Below are 21,333 nucleotides of genomic sequence, written 5' to 3'. Positions count from 1 at the left end.
CATGATTTTTAAAAATAAGGGGAATGAAATTCACTTTTTTAAAGAACTGCTTTGTTCCATACTAGATTATTTCTCATTTTCACTAAACGGGATACAAAGTTGTCAGCCTCAATAACAATTTCACTAAACTTGGTTTTCAGATTCATACCACAGGTATTTTTTGATCAGAGGAAAGCACCACTGGCAATTCTTAGGAACTGTCCTTTGGACAGTATGACATTATTGTAGATAGGAGCACTGATCATCATTATAGTGGCCAAACAGAATTCGGAATCATGCTCTATAATCACAGTTCATTTAAAATAGGCTCCATCTCCAACATCTTCCCTGGTAAAGTTGAGATGAAGTATAGCACAGCAGAAAGCCACAGATTTGGTGCCAAAAGACCTGTATTTTAATTTTGAACATTAATGATTCCAATAAATTTATGGAACAAACAGTTCTCAAACTTTAGCATGGATCAGACTCACCTAGAGGCTTGTTAAGTGTGGACTATGGACATTGCCCCTAGTGTTTCTAATTCAGTAGGTCTGCAGCTAGGCTCAAGAATTTGCTTTTCTAGCAAGTTTTCAAGCAAAGATGGTGATGATGCTGGTCTGAGGACTATACTTTTAGAACCACTAGGATACAGTAGGTGCAAAAAATTAGATTCAGATGGTTCCAGAGTTGGGCCAGAGATTCCACATCTATAAAAGGGAAGAATTTTGACTTGTAAACTTATCTGTGAGGATTGGAGATGTTGTGTAGATGCACCCAGCCCTTATGGGCAGTCAAAAAGTACCAGATATTATTCCTTTGAGTCAGACATGGACTCAAGTTCAAGTTCAAGCTCTGCTGATTGAATGATCGATTGTAAAAGTCATAACCTTTCAAAAACATCATTTATTTGTAAAGTGGATGCTACTGTCTGAATTGTGTTCTCCCAAATTCTTATCTTGAAGGCATAACCCCCAAAGTATGGTAGTTGGAGACAGGGCTTTGGAAGGAAATTAGGTTTTGATGAGGTCATGAGGGTGGGGGCCTCACAATGGGATTGGTCTCCTTCTAAGATGGAGACCAGAGAGCTTGCTTCTGCTCTCTCTCTCTCTACCATGTGAGCATGCAGCTTGAAAGTAGCCTCTGCAAGCCAGGAAGAGAGCCCTAACCAAGAACCTAATTGGTTGGTACCTTGATCTCCTTCTTTAGAACTGTGAGAAATAGATTCTTAGTGTTTAAGCTATCTGATCTATTTTGTTGTGGCAACCTGAGCTAACACAGTGGAGTTAATCCCTACCCTATAAATTAGTGATACAATGAGATACTGTATGTACAGCACTCAGAACAGTGTTGGCTACCTGTAGTAGGAGGCAGCTAATGAGTTTTAGCATTATTATTTAATATTACAATTGTAGTCATCACTATACCCTTTCTTCTAAATCTGTTGTGTTGTTTCTTCTTTTGTTAACTTTGCTAAGAACTTCCCAAATATGACTGTAAGCTGATTGCAGGGCACGAAGATGAGGTGATAACTGCTGCTGCTGCTGCTAAGTCGCTTCAGTTGTGTCCGACTCTGTGCGACCCCATAGACGGCAGCCCACCAGGCTCCCCCGTCCCTGGGATTCTCCAGGCAAGAATACTGGAGTGGGGTGCCATTTCCTCCTCCAATGCATGAAAGTGAAAAGTGAAAGTGAAGTCGCTCAGTCGTGTCCGACTCTTAGCGACCCCATGGACTGCAGCCTACCAGGCTCCTCTGTCCATGGGATTTTCCAGGCAAGAGTACTGGAGTGGGGTGCCATGATAACTAGTGAGGGCTAATTCACATCATTGCCTTCAACATTATCATTACAGATTATTTTTCTGTCCCAGCATCTTATCCTTGGACAAGCACATATTTATATAAGAATAAAAATGCTATCAACCCTCTTTCTGGTCTCAGCCTGTCCAAAAGAGTAAGCCATCTCCTGTGGCTCATTTTCTGGTGATGTTCCTTTTTTCAGAACACACTGGTCAGTTGTCTCCTGGGTGGTATCTTGCGCATATGTTTCCTATTAAAGTAGCAACTGAAGAGTGGCAACTGTGAATCTTTTCTGGCTGGTGCTCATGTTCCGTTTTCTTCTGTAATTAGCCTTGGGGTGGAAGTTTTGGGAGGAAGGGAGGGGGAGGCTAATTTATGAATTGAAAATTGGACTTGATGCATATGACACTGGGCGAAATTGCTCAAACTTAGCTGTGATAAGAACTTTCCCTGGTTCTTTCTCTCTTGTTAAAGTCTCCTTATTTACATTTCTACAGTTGTCAAGCATCTAACTTTGTTTTAAAAATCACGTTAAAACATTAAAGACTTGATTAAGTTTTAAAAGTGAAAAGAAAAAATGAAATCAAATACTTCTGATTATTTTAGGGACATTGTTTTCTCATGGTGAATAACATTATTGGAATCACCTCAATATGAGTGATTAAACTACCAATGGGTCACTTTTAGTGGGTTTTATGAAAAAAAATTATATACAGCCATCTGGGAAAAGTTTGGCAGTTTCTTATACAGATAAACATCCATGTACAATATGACCCAGTAATCCCACTCCTAGATTTTTACCTAAGAGAAATGAAAATTTACATTCCCAACAGAACTTTTATACAAATGTTTATAGCAGCTCTATTCATAATTGCCACAAACTGAAATAACTTAAGTATTCAATGGATAAATAAACTGACATATTCCCATAACAGAATACTACTCAGTAGTGAAAAGCAACAAACTATTAAGCAACAATCTGGATGAATCTCAAAGGCATTTTACAGAGTAAAAAGTTACATGAAAAGGGTTATATTTTTTACATTCTTAAAAGGATAAAACCATGGTGATATGGAGACCAGTAGTTTATGGTAGGTGGGGGATTACAAAGTAGTAGCAACAGAGAATTTGGGGGTGTGAAAATTGTTCTGTAACCCTGATTGCACTAATCTTTCTATGACTACACAAGTAGTAAAAATTCACAGAACTGTACACCAAAAGATGTCAATTTTACAATGTTAATTAAACAAAAAAGAATAATGAGGAGGAAAAGAGATATTATGTCTCTTTTAGGAACATAAATGATTGTCCCAGTGTGTTATGCAGTGAAAATTTTAAATGTGTGTTGGGTTGAATCTATTATGAAATTTCTGTACAGGTAGGAAATGTCAGACAAAAACTATTTTTGATTGTGTGGTAATGAAGGGAAGAAGGAAGGATGGGTTTAATTTTACTCATGGTTTCCACGTATATCAACAACCAAAGATCATAGGACAATATAATGAGTTAATAGTGCTCATAAGCTGCTTTTTGAAATCTCTAATCCTCACCTCTTATCAACTTTCTGATCTCCATGGCATTTTCAAAACTGGTTTGCATCTGGATTCTGAGTCTGAGATGCTTGAGATGAGAAGAAGTTAGGTCAAAAGTGGGAGTTCACTTTCCTTTATACTGCACATCAGCTATTCATATCCTACCATCTGAAACTACTTTGTTGTGTGTAATTTATTCCATAAAGTTGCTGAAATAAACAATGCATCCACGGCTCCTTAGATGTGTATTCCGCAGGGACTTGCTTGTCTGTGTGTGATTTTCAGCTCTCTGGGAGCTTTTAGAAGTACCATCCAGCACTTGGGATGTCATGTGGGTTCTTGGAGAGCCTATTATTTACAAACTAGGGTACTTGTTGTGTGTGGTTTGTTATCTGTGACTGATGTGATGTGGACCACAATCCCTATTCCCAAATATTTCCTGAGTCCAGATTAGTGAGTTAGTAATGGGGAACAGACATGCCCACTCTATACCTCAGATAAATACAACAGGATCGAGATTGTTTGGGGGAAATGAGTGAGAAGTTACAGCGTGGTGGTTTGTCACTTTCCTCCTAGGAAAACAAGGCACTATGGAAAAGCATGGCGCATTTTCCATGGTGGCGGTTTATTTCTGGGTGTGGCCTGACTTCACTTCTGTGTTGTGGATGCTAAAGCATTTCACAAAGTTCTTCCAGCCCTTCCACCTCCTATCCTTATTGCCAGGAGCTTTGCAGGGTGATGACATGATGTGGAGGAGTAAGGCACAGTCCTTCTCACAGATCTCCCAGATTTCTTCATGGTCCTTACAATGCAAGCAAGTCCTTTTCAAACTACACATTCAAAGTACATTTTGCCTTTTTTAAAGAGGGCTATACTAGCACCAGTACAGATCACTTTAGTGTTCTTTCTTTCAAAAATCAATATTTTCATTTTGTCCCCATAATTAAATCAAAGTACTAGGTTTAAAAAAAATCTCTTCTGAATCCACAGACTACTGGTATCACTTTAAGAGTGCAAATCATTACAGAGTATTTAAAAATACTCTTGTCAGTTCCAGAATATACTTTTGAGTTCCCACTTGCAGAGAACAGATTTCTTCTCTAGAAATCTTCTAGCTCATACTTGAACTTTGGCAAATGGTTCCCTCTTGCCTATTTCCTTGGAGGCTGACAATCCTTATGCTATTCAAAAGTACTTTTTGGAGCATTTTCTATATATAGGCCCTATTCTAGGTAGTGAAGAAATAAGACTAAATCACAGGCTGAAAATTTATTTTAGAACATATGAAATGCTAGGAAGGAAATAAAACATGACTGAGATAGAATGATTGTAGGCTTGGGGAGAATGCATTACTTTAGGCAAGAGGTGGTCATGTAAGATCTCTTTGAGGAGGTTACATTTGAGTAGAATCTATACATAAGAAGCCAACCATGTAAAAATTGAGGAAAGAGCGTTCTAGAGCAGGCTGTTTCTCCATCAGGCACTACACTCTTCACGTTTGAAAGGTGGAGGTGGAAATTGCCTCTATCACCATTTTAATGTATGATCCACTGAAGAAACTGTTTATTCTCCTTAAACCTTGGGCTGTATAGGTTTGGAGATCCTAGTGTTCAGGAGAGGACACCACCACCAGGGAACACAAGTCATAAATCTGGGAAACAGAAGGTTATTCTTTTGTAGCTGGTCATAGGCCAAGTGAGTGAGTGGGATAGAGATGTGGTGGGAATCCTCATTCTTGCTTATTTTAAGTCCTTCATGATGGCATTAATCTCTGAAATCTCTCCAGGAGTAAGGCATTGATTTTTGTTTATTATTTTCCAAGGTAGAGGCAGTTCTAGTGACTTCTCCTCAGGCTTTCCCACCGTAAGACCAGTTATAGGCAGGGAAACAATGTAGGAATTCTGCCAGTTGCTGAGTACATCTATTCCAATTATGCATTATGGAACTGAAAAAATAACCACAGGATGGGCCCAGATACTTACTGCGCCTATTCTGAGACAGACCTGAGCTAAAACTCCATTGATCTCATGACTTCTAGCCTCTATTCTGACTGGTGGGCCACAGTGACATTTTGGTTCTTCTGGAATTAGTGTTAGTTCAAAGCCAGTGTCCATCAGTCCCTAAAGCTCTGATTATTACCTTTCCCCAATACATAGTTACCCTGGTAAAAGGCTATAGGTCCCTTTGGGTATGGCTGGGAGAAAGGTTAACAGCATAAATTTTTGACAGTATACTGGGGTCCTTCCTCAAGGGGATCCATCCTTCCTTTCTTTTTTGAAAACTAAAAATGGGGTTCTTGGTCTGTAAACTAGCTCAAGGCTGGGAACTGATTGAGGGGCGTGACTCTGTTTTTATCATGCATGTTATATTTTTGCTCACTTGACCTAGAACTTTTCTGCTTATACAGGTAAGTGGGAAGTTAGTAGGCTTCCTATCTATTTCTATCTATTTCATTTTTAGGACTGCCACGATTAATTAGCCAACATCATAGCGCTGCAGCAGTCAGACTGTCCGGAATGCCACTTTACTATCCATTATGGTACATGGATAGCCACTTTACTATCCATTACCATGCCCACCCCGCCTTTGTTGGTTGAATGCTGCCACTTGGCCCCTGCCACCTGGGGATTCGATTACTCCCACCACATTTAGGTTTGCCAGTTCAGTACTGTAGTTCCACCGTCAGGTCTGGCATATAGATAAGAGCTCTTCAAGGATCCAGGGCTCCCTCATGAATTCATTTCTCACAGTCGTGGTGAAATGTATGTCTCGGACCCTCCCAGGCTGAGTGAGTAGGTCTTAAATGACAAATCCCCTCTAACATTCCAGTCTCCCTAAGTCTTCAAATCCCTTCCTCTACACTAAACTAACTGTGAACAACCTTTTGGTCCATGTTTCAGGCAACCAATGAAGCAGACTATTAGAGCCTTTTCTAACTCCCTGAGCTGCAGCAATGGCACCCCACTCCAGCACTCTTGCCTGGAAAATCCCATGGATGGAGGAGCCTGGTGGGCTGCAGTCCATGGGGTCGCTAAGAGTCGGACATGACTGAGCAACTTCCCTTTCACTTTTTGCTTTCATGCATTGGAGAAGGAAATGGCAACCCACTCCAGTGTTCTTGCCTGGAGAATCCCAAGGACAGGGGAGCCTGGTGGGCTTCCGTCTATGGGGTCGCACGGAGTCGGACACGACTGAGGCGACTTAGCAGCAGCAGCAGAGCTGCAGCAGTATGTGCAGACTCTTTACTTAGTAAGCCCAGATCAATAAATTCAGCCTGACTCAACTTTATGTTTCTTCTATCATTATCCCTCACTCTTATTATCCATTCAGACACATATTCTCCAGATTTCTGATCATGTAAGTTAGAAGACTCAACTATTCTTTTAGAGTCTAAGGCAACTCTTTATGGGTCACATTTTGTACCTCACCTTTAGGGGCCTGTTGGCACTTGTGTCTAGTTATAGATCTAGAATGGCTTCTCCAGTGGCTCAGAGGTGAAGAATCCACGTGCAATGCAAGAGATGCAAGTTCAGTCCCTGGGTTGGGAAGATTCCCTGGAGGAGGACATGGCAACCCACTCCAGGATTGCCTGAAAAATCCCATGGGCAGAGGAGCCTGGTGGCTACGGTCTATAGGGTCATAAAGAGTTGGATAAAACTGAAGTGACTGAGCACATAGATCCAGAACAGATCTAGAAGCAAAGAGGGGCTTTCCAGGTGGCTCAGTGGTAAAGAATCTGCCTGCAAGTGCAGGACATGCAAGAGACACAGATTGGATCCCTGGGTTGGGAAGATCCTCTGGAGGAGGAAATGGCAACCCATTCCAGTATTCTTGCCTGGAGAATTCCACGGACAGAGGAGTCCGGTGGGCGGGCTACAGTTCATAGGGTCTCAAAGAGTTGGGCATGACTGAGCACGCAGGAGGGGTAGGTCCCGAGGAGACTCAGCATTGTCTTGCATGGAAACTATCTCAGTGAAGACTATTATAGTTTCCTCAGGACATACAGGGTTAATCCCTGGTAGGGAGCAAGAAGATGGGAGCAGGGAGAGACTATAGATAGAGAAACAGCCTGAGGACCTAATTAGGAAATTTGCTAAACTTTCATATTTAGAAATGCACTATTTCATATTTTAGGTATGTGCTATTGCTCTGAAAAGAATTAAAATACTATTTTCTGGTATAACCAACTCATTTATTTTAAACAATTATAACAACCTACTATGTGCCAGGAAATCTAGGTGCTAGGAATACCACAATGAACACCACAGAGCCTCAAACTACCCTCAAACTACCTACATTCTGGTGAGGAAGACAGACAATTAAAAAAGCCGAAAATGTATATAGACAATGTCAAGTAGTGATAGGTACTGTGAAGAAAGAGCCAGGAAAGGGGATATAGAGTGATGGACTAGAGGAGCTGGTTACACAGAGTAGTTGGAGGAGGTGTTTCTGAAAAGGAGTAGAGGCTTGAAGTGAGAGAGCTACTAGCTGTGTGAATGTTTGGAGAATGGAGCGGAGTTGGGTATGGCTAGTAAGGAGGAATGGAATGAACTGACAGAAAGGGAGGTTAGGGGGCTGATTCTGTAGGGTCTCGAGAGGGAGAGGGAGGAGCAAGGAGAGAGAAGAGGGTCAGAGCAGGAAAGGGAGGGAGAGAGTGAATTGGGAAGGTGGGAGAAAAGGAGATGGAAAAGAGGTGGAGGAAGTCAGGTAGGCTGGGGCTTTTATTGGCAAAGTTTAGAGAATTGAGATTGAGAGGCTCTGGAGCAACTGTGGGGCTACTAAGAACAGGAGACAGGATTTCTAGAAGTATTGCTGAAAGTTATGAATTTCTTTACTTTCGTAACTTAATTTCTTAACTTGGATGGTTTTTCCTTTAATGTTCTTTGGCAGATATGACAAGAAGTGGGGATTATTTTTACAATTACTTATGGTCATTGGCCTGTTTTTCTTTTAATGTAACAGTACACTGGAACTGGACCTTGTGCACACATTTGGGTTAAATTTAAATTTAATAAACATTAAATTTATGTCTCACATTATGTCCCGGAATGACTTTTCAGAGATCCTGCATAGCATAGTAGCCTTTTTTCTCTTTGAGGAACATATTCAGCTGAGCCTATGGAAAAATACATAGTACATGCATAGCATACAGTATATAGTATGCAATGTTAAATTGCTTATTGAATTTATTTTACAATTATCCACAAAAGGTTTTATTATTGTTTGTATACAATAATGTTAAATCCATGTTAAATCTATTTCTAGGACTGTGACTCTACTGAAAACTCTTCATTTTACACAAAGTATTATAAATTGGTTTTCAGTCTGCTCCCTTTACTAGTATGTAGGCTTCATTAAGGTAGTGGCTCTTCTCACTGCTATATCACAGGTCCTAGAAAAGTAGCTGGCACATAGTAGGTGTTCAATAAATTTTAGATGACTGAGAGGTGAATTCATAAGTGAAGCAAAAGGAGCTTGCTTGTCAAATCATCTTGACCCTTAATGCTAGAAAATGCTGGAAATACAAATGGATTTAGGCTAGTTAAAAGTATAATTAGTTATAACATTTTATATTTTATAGTAATTGCTCTATAGCATTTTTTCTTATATTTACTTCAGTGATAATGATGAGAAATAATCTCTATTCAAATAGCAATACCCATTTAAACTCCATAGACTCCTAAGTTAAAAGAAAGTAAGCAAAGATAGCAAACAAAATATATCTACTTACTTTTTTCACAAGTTATAAAAACAATCAGCAAATTTTAGGTTGTTTTATTTCATGCTAATATATTTATCAAGAAAGGTAGAAGTGTATTATTGGTATAAATATGGAACTAGGTTAACTTCTCTGGTTTCATGAATAAATCTTTAAGAATGGTAGGCTAATGATTGGTGTTTTAGCATCTTAGGACCACCTCTCTCAAAAACATTTCTCTTTAGGGTTTCATAAGAGTGCTTATTTTATTGTATAACCATAAATACATCACAGCAAATCTAATTTGGGATGTTTACTGATGCTTGTTTAGATGCTGAAGGCAATGCATGAGGAACTGATGGTGACCGATCCTTATCCAATCAGTTCCTGATGCAGTATCTGCGACATCAAAAACTCTGTGTTAATTATATTCAGTATCATTTATTTCTGAAAGCAGCAACTTTGTTTCCACATATGAAATCTGAAATTAAGTAACTCTTTTCAACATGTAACCTGATAAATCAATACAAATTGATGCTAATGAGTAATTTTCCCATTTACCAAGAGAGATATTGTAAAGGTAGTATGTGTAAGACTCACTTATTTATTTCAAAAAAGACTCAATCATTTATTTCATGGCAGACCAACATAAATGAGTATTTTTTTAGAGAGGATATTTAAAAAATAGCTATCCTTAAGCTATTTTTAATATCCTTAAGCTATTCTTATTTTTAATAATTATTTTTTAAATATTAAAAAATGAGGTGAATTTGAATAAGACAGTCTAACATCTTCCCTGGTGGCTCAGATGGTAAAAAGTCTGCCTGCAATGAGGGAGACTGGGGTTCGATCCCAGGGTTGAGAAGATCCTCTGAGGCAGGAAACGGCAACCCACACCAGTATTCTTACGTGGAAAATCCCATGGATGGATGAGCCTGGCGAGCTACAGTCTATGGGGTTGCAAAGAGTTGGACACAACTGAGCGACTACCACATACATACAACACAATGATCATTTAATTTTAGATTCATTGATTAGGATATACTGCATGTACATTTTCAAAATGAGTTTGTTATATCTTCTTAACCATTCTAGAATTCTAGCTCACTGAAGTGGTATGATTAGAATTAGAGTTATAGATATAGGAGGCACGTGATACCAAGAAGAATGTTGTGGCCAAGTGTATGACCCCAGAATGCTACCTGTTTCTTATTGGTAATTTTACAAGTCAGCTTTTTATGATCTCATTATGAATTTCTAACTAGTCCTCAAGAATTCCCCCCAATATTCCCGCATATAGAATAAATTCGGAGAAGGCAATGGCACCCCACTCCAGTACTCTTGCCTGGAAAATCCCATGGGCGGAGGAGCCTGGTAGGCTGCAGTCCATGGGGTCGCTAAGAGTCTGACACGACTGAGCGACTTCACTTTCACTTTTCATTTTCATGCATTGGAGAAGGAAATGGCAACCCACTCCAGTGTTCTTGCCTGGAGAATCCCCGGGACGGGGGAGCCTGGTGGGCTGCAGTCTACGGGGTCACACAGAGTTGGACACAACTGAAGTGACTTAGCACAGCAGTAGCAGTGTTACTTAGCAAATCTATCCTTCTATCCAATGGAACTTCTGATTTACATGGGTTATTTTGGATATAAAGGGTAGGAGATAATTGGTACAGGATTTTGAAGTAGAATAAAGGTAGAGCTGAGAGGTGGAGATCATAGAATGGAGACTAAAGAGTTCACTGATTGCTACTTGTTCTGTCTTCATTCATCTGAATCCTAAGTAGGCCTCAGAGTTAAGTTTTCATCATATCTTTATTTTACAGATGGTGAAATTTTGGAATACATTAACATATTCTAGGACCATAATTTCCAGCTCATTTGTATCTTTTTTCTAGAGTTCTTACCAGTGATCAAGTATCTTATTTCAATTGTTTAACAGACATTTCCTTAAGGTTTATATACTTTTCATAGAGAGTATTTCTGTAAACCCAAAGGAGTTATAAGCAGAATGGTACTGAGAACTTTAAGATATCTGTTGGAGAAGGAACACTAGGAGAAGAATCCTAAAAGTCAGTCCCTCATGGTAGTCCTCTATAACTCTCATGATCACTTTGTAAGTATAGTTTTCTGTCTTGCAACTAAATTTGACAGATTAGGGAACTGAGTTAACAATTTCAGTAGTAACTGAGAAATTAGTATTGTGTCATTTTTCAAACTAGGAGGAATGTGATAAAATAAAAGTAGGTGAAAAACAAGGTCCCTCAAGGTTTGATTGTTGTAAATATGTACTGAGTGATCTCTATGTAGTGTTATTTATCAAAAGTAACTGGGTAGGAGTCCAATTGCTGACATGTCACAATTCTAGCCTTCTACTATTTGGAGTGCCTAGTTTAAGACTGCAAGTTTTGAAAGCCCTGAGGACTGGATATGGTGGCTGGGATGGTTAGATAGAGGTATATCATCTTTCATCACAAAGCACTATAGGAAATTGGGTGGGGAAAGAGGAATTCATGGAGATGTTGAAAGGTCCTATTTAGGCCAGTGGTTACCAAACAAGCATGCAGCAGAATTATGCAAGGGGCTTGTTAAAATACTGTGTGCTAGGACACACACTTTGGAGAAGGCAATGGCACCCCACTCCAGTACTCTTGCCTGGAAAATCTTATGGACGGAGGAGCCTGGTAGGCTGCAGTCCATGGGGTCGCTAAGAGTTGGACACGACTGAGCGACTTCACTTTCACTTTTCACTTTCATGTATTGAAGAAGGAAATGGCAGCCCACTCCAGTGTTCTTGCCTGGAGAATCCCAGGGAGGGGGGACCCTGGTGGGCTGCATAGTCCAGTCTATGGGGTCACATAGAGTCGGACACTACTGAAGCGACTTAGCAGCAGCAGCAGTAGCAGCAGCAGGACACACACTTAGTGTCTGATTTGGAAGATCTGAAATGGGGTCTAAGAATTGGCATTTTTAAAAGTTCCCTGGTGATGTAATCTGGGGACTATAATTTGAGAACCACTGCTCTTAGCCTGATCTATGTGGGCTATTGGAAACAGGTGATCTTAAGTACTACAGCAGTAAGTGAACATGATGATTTAGAAGGAAAAAGGCCAAAACTAAGCACCTACAGAAGTTCCAAGTTTTAGTAATTACTGGATTCAGGAAATGTTGTTTGTTCTATCAGTACAGATCTTTCAGTACATTTGAAACTTCCTGTTTACCTTTACTTTCATCCCCAGAAAATCATAGACTAGAAACTCTGCAGTTCTTGGGGTTGAGTTATGGAAATATAGCTGGTATGCCTATGAACTATGCAGAATGGTAGTAAGGGAAGACAACTCAGAGATAAGGCCATTGTAAAACATGAGAATCTTAAAATCCAAGTCATGGTTTTGAGCAATCTTTGGAGCACTGTAAAGGCTAAGAGCATCTTTCAGTAATTGAGGTGTCTGTAACAGACTTGAAAAGCAGAGTCACCCTTTCCATAGTTACCCCCTATAAGTTATTCTAGAGAGATCCTCTTGGTTGGTCTGTTCCAGCTAACAGATTGTCAGAGAGTGAAGGGACAGCCATATCCATTCCTAGAGTTGATCAACTCTTTTGTCCCAAGGTTTTCGCCATGCTGTTCATACAATTCCTATTCATTTTTCAAATCTCGACCTCACCTCCAGTCTAGATGAGGTCTCCTCATCCTTTGCTTATAGAAGTTAACCATCTATAATTACAAGGGAGATATTTACATGATTGATTTAACAACCAACTCCTCCACTAGACTGAGGCCAGGATGATTTGCTTGTTTCCATTCCCAATACAGAACCTGGTTCCTCACTGGCATTAAGAACTTGTAAAATAAGAAATAGCTATATTTGATGGGGAGCAGAATCTGAAGACAGAGTTTCTTCTTGATCAAGCATGTTGGCTGAGCTTATTAGCACTGTCCCCACATTTGCCCTCTCCAGACCACCATGTTTGCTGTTAGTGAAGTGTGGGTCACAAGTGCATTGTTTGAGAATATGAGTTAAATAATGCCATAACCCCCAAAGAAGAGAGAGAGAGAGTGTGTGTGTGTATGTTTGTGTGTGTGTGTTTAGAAGTTTCAACTTTGAGGATTACTCAGAAGAGTGTACTGTGCTATGCTTAGTTGCTCAGTTGTGTCTGACTCTTTGAGAGCCCATTGACTATAGCCTTCCAGGCTCCTCTGTCCATGGGGATTCTCCAGGCAAGAATACTGGAGTGAGTTTCCATGCCCTTCTCCAGGGGATCTTCCCAAGATCCCAGGGACTGAACCCAGGTCTTCCGCATTGCAGGCCAATTCTTTACCATCTGAGCTACCAGGGAAGCCCATGAATACTGGAGTGGGTACCCTTTTCCCTTCTCCAGGGGAACTTCCCGACCCAGGAATCAAACCAGGGTCTCTTGCACTGCTGGTGGATTCTTTACCAGCTGAGCTACCAGGGAAGCCTGAAGAATGTGCTAGCTAGGATCAAATTTGGTACCTGGTAGGGTTATCAATCTTGATGGGCTCTGTCTGAGAATGAGTCTGTAACCAGGAAGGGTTTTTTTGTTTCTTGTTGTTGGTTAGTCGCCAAGTCCTGACTGACTCTTTTGTGATCTCATGGACTATAGCCCACCAGGCTTCTCTGTCCATGGGATTTTCCAAGCAATACTGGAATGGGTTGCCATTTCCTTTTCCAGGAGATCTTCCCAAGCCAGGGGTTAACTCACATCTCCTGCATTGTGGGCAGATTCTTTACCAGTGAGCCACCAGGGAAGCCCATCTTTAATCCTGCTCTATCTTAATGGAAGACAGCTCTGACTTGGATACAATGGCCACCTTTAGAATTCATGGAAACTTTGAAATGATTACTGAAAACATAGCCATTTTAACTTAATTTTATCTTGTTTTTGTTTTAATACATATTTTTCAGGGGGTGGTGCCAAAGGAAGACAAAGATGGCATTTTCTGGGCTTTCAACAGTTCTTCATCTTTCAGTAGTGTTGCCTGGGAAGGGCCACAGAAAATTCGAATCTGGATGTCCACAGAAGGCAGCCAATTGTGAGCCTGGGGCTACTATTTATTGGGGGTGCTGCTAGTATGTCTCTGGTTACTTTGACTCTCAGTGACTTCATAGGGCTTCTTGGTGGCATATGAAATTTTTATTGGCCTGATTTGAGCTTTTCCACACTTCTTAGCACATCCATTTGGGTGCAGAGGATAATAAAGTTATTTGACAGAATGAGGGTGGCCATCTAGCTATTTGTTCTGAGTAATAGAGTAAAACCTGCTCTCAAGTTGAGGTTTCCTTGCAACAAAAGGCTTCCTCCAGCAACGGAAGAGTTAGGTCAGCCTCTTGAGCCTGGCTGTCTCATAGAAATGGATTTCTAATGGAAATCTTAACTTTTAAGGCCAAGACTGAAATTTTGATTTCTAGCATTAAGGAGGCTCAGTCAAGAATTATCCATGGGGATGATCTCAGGAGGAGTCCTTTTCTCAGGGAACTGTCAGATAGTAAGGAAAACCAGGAAATCAGTAGAGAAATCATTTGACCTCTGGACTTATGCCACTGTGGCAGGCACTGGGGCTGGGTGGTGGTAGGACCTGTGGAACTACAAGTCTACACCTGGGGAGCAAGCCAGAGATGCTTAGAGAACATTCAGTACAAGCTTTGGGTACCACAGGTTGATGTGCAATACATGCCAGGACATCTGGTCAGAGCAAACTCAGACAGCATTTAAAGAAGTTGTATTGGGGCCTCAAATAGGTAAGGGAAATGGGAGGCACACAGTCACCATGGCTCCTACAGGCAGAGCCAAGTCGAGGTCTAGAGGTGAGGTCAGAGCCTCAGTGAGTTGGAATCTATGGTCGGACAGGAACACACAAGCTGGAAGATGAATAGAACGTGGCCACCTGTGCTGGGCAGAAATAGAATTCAGATTTATAGCTATACCTCAGGATCACAGATTTAGCACAAGTCAAAGGTACAGGCCTGCAGACTCAGTCTTCCCACTTGCTCTGAGAGAGAGAACAGCTGCTGCTGTTTTGACTTACAAGTCTTCATGGTACAGTAACAAGCCACGGTGTTGGTGCCAGTGACTGAGGCAAGGACTTAGCTCCCAGGCACCCTAACAAAGTCTCAGGTAGTGAGCCTGTTGTACTCCATTTTCAGTTAGGACAGGCATAAATTAACCCCATCTAACAACCTTGCCTAACTCAATGAAACTATGAGCCATGCCATGAAGGGTCATCTAAGATGGACAGGTCATGATGGAGAGTTCTGGTAAAATGTGGTTCACTGGAGAAGGCAATGGCAGACTACTTCAGCATTCTTGCTTTGAGAACCCCACAAACAGTATGAAAAGGCAAAATGATATGACACTGAAAGATGAACTCCCCAGGTCAGTAGGTATACAATATGTTACTGGAGAAGAGTGGAGAAATAGCTCCAGAAGAAATGAAGAGGCTGAGCCAAAGCAGAAACAATGCCCAGTTGTGGATATGTCTGGTGGTGAAAGTAAAGTCCAAAGCTGTAAAGAACAAATTGCATAGCAACCTGGAATTTTAGGTCCATGAATCAAGGTAAATTGGAAGTGGTCAAACAGGAGATGGCAAGAATGAACCTCGACATTTTAGAAATCCACGAAATAAAATGGACGGGAACGGGCAAATTTAATTTAGACGACCCTCTATCTACTACTGTGGGCAAAAATCCCTTAGAAGAAATGGAGCAGCCCTCATAGTCAACAAAAGAGTCCAAAATGTAGTACTTGGGTGAAATCTCAAAAACGAGAGCATGATCTCGGTTCATTTCCAAGGCAAACTATTCAGTATCACAGTAATCCAAGTCTATGCCCCAACCACTAATGCTGAAGAAGCTGAAGTTGAATGGTTCTATGAAGACCTACAAGACCTACTAGAACTAACACCAAAAAAAGATGTCCTTTTCATCATAAGGGACTGGAATGCAAAAGTAGGAAGTCAAGAGATACATGGAATAACAGGCAAGTTTGGCCTTGGAGTACAAAATGAAGCAAAACAGAGGCTAATAAGAGAATGCTCTGGTTATAGCAAATACCTTCTTCCAACAACACAAGAGACGGCTCTACACATGGACATCACCAGATGGTCAATACTGAAATCAGATTGATTATATTCTTTGCAGCCGAAGATGGAGAAGTCCTATACAGTCATCAAAAACAAAACCAGCATCTGACTGTGGCTCAGACCATGAACTCTTTAATGCAAAATTCTGACTTAAATTGAAGAAAGTAGAAAAAGCCACTTTCCATTCAGGTATGACCTAAATCAAATCCCTAACAGTTATACAGTGGAAGTGACAAATATATTCAAGGGATTAGATCTGATAGACAGAGTGCCTGAAGAACTATGGACAGAGGTTTGTAACATTGTACAGGAGGCAGTGATCAAAATCATCCTCAAGAAAAAGAAATGAGCAAAAGCAAAATGGCTGTGTGAGGAGGCCTTACAAATAGCTGAGAAAACAAGATAAGCAAAAGGCAAAGGAGAAAAAGAAAGATATACCCATCTGAATGCAGAGTTACAGAGAATAGCTAGGAGAGATAACAAAGCTTTTTAGTTAACAGTGCAAAGAAACAGGGAAACAACAGAATGGGAAAGATAATGGGAAAAACTAGAGATCTCTTTAAGAAAATTAGAGATACCAAGGGAACGTTTCATGCAAAAATGGGCACAATGAACATCAGAAATGTTATGTTCCTAATGGAAGTAGAAGATATTAAGAAGAGGTGGCGACAATACACAGAAGAACTATACAAACAAGATCTTCATGACCCAGATAACCATGATGGTGTGATCACTGACCTAGAGCCAGACATTCTGGAATGCGAAGTAAAGTGGGCCTTAGGAAGCATCACTATGAAGAAAGCTAGTGGAGGTGATAGAATTCCAGCTGAGCTGTTTCAAATCCTAAAAGATGATGCTGTGAAAGTGCTGCACTCAATATGCCAGCAAATTTGGAAAATGCAGCAGTGGCCACAGGACTGGAGAAGGTCAGTTTTCATTCCAGATCCTAAGAAGGGCAATGTCAAAGAATGCTCAAACTACTGTGCAATTGCACTCATTTCACATGCTAGCAAAGTAATCCTCAAAATCCTTCAAGCTAGGCTATAACTGTAAGTGAACCAAGAACTTCCAGATGTATAAACTGGATTTAGAAAAGGCAGAACCTTTGACCCAGAGATCAAGTTGCCAACATCCACTGGATCATAGAAAAAGCTATGTAAAAAGAGAAAAAGGGTCACAGAAAAGGAGAATTCCAGAAAAATATCTACTTCTGCTTCATTGACTATGCTAAAGCCTTTGACCATGTAGATCACAACAAACTGTGGATAATTCTGAAAGAGATGGGAATACCAGACCACCTTACCTGCCTCCTGTGAAACCTATATGCAGTCAAGAAGCAACAGTTAGAACCAGACATTGAACAATGGACTGGTTCAAAATTTGGAAAGGAGTACATCAAGGCTGTATATTGTCACCCTGCTTATTTAACATATGCAGAGTACATCATGCAAAATGCCAGGCTGGATGGCACAAGCTGGAATAGAGATTGTGGAGAGAAATATCAATAACTTCAGATATGCAGATGACACCACCATTATGGCAGAAGAGCTGAGTCATTTGAAAAGACCCTGGTGCTGGGAAAGATTGAGGGCAGGAGGAGAAGGGGACGACAGAGGAGGAGATGGTTGGATGGCATCACCATCCAATGTGATGTGCCACCATCCAACTCAATGGACATGGGTTTGAGTAGACTCCGGCAGTTGGTGATGGACAGGGAGGCCGGGCGTGCTGTGGTTCTTGGGGTCACAAAGAGTTGGATACGACTGAGCAACTGAACTAAACTGACCTATGGCAGAAAGCAAAGAGGAATTTAAGAGCCTCTTGATGAAGGTGAAAGAGGAGAGGGAAAAAGCTGGCTTAAAACTCAACATTCAGAAAACTAAGATCATGGTATCTGGTTCCATCACTTCATGACAAATAGATGGGGAAATAATGGAAACAGTAACAGACTTAAGACTCCAAAATTGCTGAGGACTGTAACTGCAGCCATGAAATTAAAAGACACTTGCTTTTCGGAAGAAAAGCAATGAGAAACCTAGATAGCATATTAAAAAACAGAGACATTACTTTGCCTACTAAGGTCCATATAGTCAAAGCTATGGTTTTTCCAGCAGTCATGTACGGATGTGAGAGTTGGATAATAAAAAAGGCTGAGTGGTGAAGTATTGATGCCTTCAAACCATGGTGCTGGAGAAGACCCTTGAGAGTCCCTTGGACCCAAGGAGATCAAACCAGCCAATCCTAAAGGAAATTAACACTGTATATTCATTGGAAGGTCTGACACTAAAGTGAAGCTCCAATACTTTGGCCACCTGATACGAAGAACAGACTTATTGGAAAAGACCATGATTCTGGGAAAGATTGAAGGCAGGAGGACAAGATGGTTGGATGACATCACTGACTCATTGCACATGAATTTGAGCAAGCTCCAGGAGATGGTGAAGGACAGGGAAGCCTGGCGTGCTTCAGTCCATGGAGTCACAAAGAGTCCAACATGACTGAGTAATTGAATAACAGCAATACTTTGAATGTTTCATTGGTTGACATGCCAAATCCTCCCTTTATTTTGATGCTAATTACTATCAGCATGCAATTCTATTTAGAATTTTAAAGTTAAGAAAATAAAATGGTCAGATTCTATATGGCTGAAAAGATAGTTGATTTTTTTTCTTAAAACAGTGACACAGCTAATTAGTTGACAGGAGTTGGGGCACCTGATTCCTCAGGTATTAATATTTTCTTTTTTGCTTTTTCATCCTATCTCTCCTCTCGGTGGAAATTGCTTATCCTATGATCTATGTTCCTAACATTTATTTGCAAGGACGTTTTTTGGAATCTACATTTTTTTTTTTTTTAAGAGAAAGTTTATAAATGATTTGGTTTGGAGAAAATCCTTTTTGAGCTATGTTACCTGTAGACATGTCATGCCACTTCTCTGAGTAAACTCTCCACTTGCTTCTCAAGTCATTTGCATTAAAACCCCATATCCTTATATTGGCCCACCCCATTAGCGCTCCAACCCCATTTCCTACCAGGTTTTTCCTCTCACTCCACTGCATCAACAGCCTTCTTGTTGGGCTCAAAACCAGTGATTCTCACACATTAGAATCCACTCAGTAGCTCTTAAATAGGCACGTCAAGCCCACCCCTGATCGCTGTGATTTAATTCATTTGTGGTGGAGCCCTTGCCATTGACATTTCTAAAAGTTCCCAGGGTACCTGTATGTGCAGATAGTATTGCAAATATTTATGTTGTTGTTGTTCAGTCACTCAGTTGTATCTGACTCTTTGCGACACCATGGACTACAGCACACCAGGCTTCTCTGTCCTTCACTATCTCCTGGAGTTTGCTCAGACTCATGGCCACTGAATCAATGACGCCATCCAACCATCTCATGCAAGGATCTATAGACAGCAATAATATGCTTACTGCATGTGCAACATGGCAAAAAACAGTGCTTGACACATGGTCGGTGCTCAACTATTTAAAAATCTCTTCTTACTCTATTGAATTACATTTGTCTCCTTCGTTTTGAAAAAAAGAAAAAGAATTTTCTGTCCTTCTTGAAAAATTGTCACCAAGAATTGGAATTGGGATTTTTTTAATGTTTGGTGGGGGAGAAATGGTTATTTCAACTAATGGGAAGATATAGACACTTGGAGAGTTTTACAGCTTTAAAAGGCCCTAATGAGCGCTGAGGTACTCTTGCCTGGAAAATCCCATGGATGGAGGAGCCTGGTAGGCTGCAGTCCATGGGGTCGCTAAGAGTCAGGCACGACTGAGTGACTTCACTTTCAGTTTTCACTTTCATGCATTGGAGAAGGAAATGGCAACCCACTCCAGTGTTCTTGCCTGGAGAATCCCAGGGATGGGAGAGCCTGGTGGGCTGCCGTCTATGGGGTCGCACAGAGTCGGACACGACTGAAGCGACTTAGCAGCAGCAGCAGCAATGAGCCCTGGGAATTACTATGAAGCCCTTTTCAAGGAAGTCCCAGGTGGTTCAGTGGTTAAGAATTCGCCTGCCAATACAGGAGCTGCAGGAAACATAGGTTAGATCCCTGAGTTAGGAAAATCCCCTGGAGGAGGCAATGGCCACTCACTCCAGTATTCTTGCCATGATAATCCCATGGATAGAGGAGCCTGGTAGGCTACAGTTCCCAGGCTCGAAAACGGTCAGACATGACTGAGCACATACACATTCTTACGAGTAAGTGAAAGTGAAAAGTGAAAGTGAAGTCGCTCAGTCGTGTCTGACTCTGCGACCCCATGGACTGTAGCCCACCAGGCTCCTTATGAGAGGTAAGTTATTTTCTGGCTTTTATGAATGTATTTGTTCTGTTAGTCTGGGAATAACTGGTCCTCAAGCTGACTTCCTACTCCTAACATCAATTTCTGGCAAGAAAACCTAATAGATCATACTGATCTGCCTCGATAACAGAAACGTAATTTAATCAAGCAGCACAGGCTTCTCTTTCTGAGGATACACAAGGAGCTATGTGCCAGTCAAGACCCAAGAAATAGCATCTTTAATAATTTATGCTGTTAAATTTAATCTTTAATTATAAATTTAGTTATATTAACATTTAATTATAAATTTGCTCCATCTAATTTGCTTTGTGTTGCTGGGTGAATGAGGAAGAAAAGTGGTCATTTTTTATCCTAAGGAATTACATTTGTACTCATATGTTTTTCTGTCTGTTTCCAGGGGTCACCAAGAATTGGAATTAGGTACGACTCAAAAGTCTTTTGGCAACCTTAGACTAAGCCACAGTGGATTCTAAATTTCAATATCAATTAGGACAGTTGAATTCGAAACATTCACAGAAGGAATGAGGAAGGAACCTTCAGTGTGATAATCTGGCAGCTGAAGTTTGAGGAGGGCCTGGCAGGAGATCATATCCCCTTTTGAACTGTTTGGAATGTGACAGAGTAGCACCCACAAAAAGAGTGGGAGGAGCTTTCAGAAGGAAAACATTTTAGGTTCAGCTTTTACTTTACTACACATAGACCCCCTTGATTGCAACTTTTTAAAAGAAACAAGTAACAAGCACTGAAGACATGCTATATCAATAGCCCATGAATTCAATGAAGACCTTTCCAGTTGCCTTTGCAATATAAAAGGACTTCAAAAAGACACAAAACTATAACCATAACAGGTTTTTTTTTTTTTTTTGGTCATGAAGTAGAAATTTGGTATTCTAATTTTGGTTGCCATGCAAGTCTTTT

At 40.7% G+C, this 21,333-nt stretch overlaps 1 long non-coding RNA gene across 1 annotated transcript in view; it reads left to right on the top strand.

The window, feature by feature from the left end:
• The window catches only part of LOC138989903 (uncharacterized), an 88,385-nt gene extending 67,330 nt beyond the window's left edge, over positions 1–21,055 (top strand). Inside the window, exons 2-3 of the long non-coding RNA XR_011466081.1 lie at positions 13,933–14,060; positions 20,813–21,055. This is a non-coding gene — a long non-coding RNA (uncharacterized lncRNA). The remainder of the gene's footprint in view (positions 1–13,932; positions 14,061–20,812) is intronic.
• The last annotated feature ends 278 nt before the right edge of the window (positions 21,056–21,333 follow it).

The sequence above is a fragment of the Bos mutus genome, chromosome 11 (genome assembly GCF_027580195.1).
Source record: "Bos mutus isolate GX-2022 chromosome 11, NWIPB_WYAK_1.1, whole genome shotgun sequence".
NCBI lineage: Eukaryota > Metazoa > Chordata > Mammalia > Artiodactyla > Bovidae > Bos > Bos mutus.
This window is presented reverse-complemented; position numbering and strand designations above follow the sequence as displayed.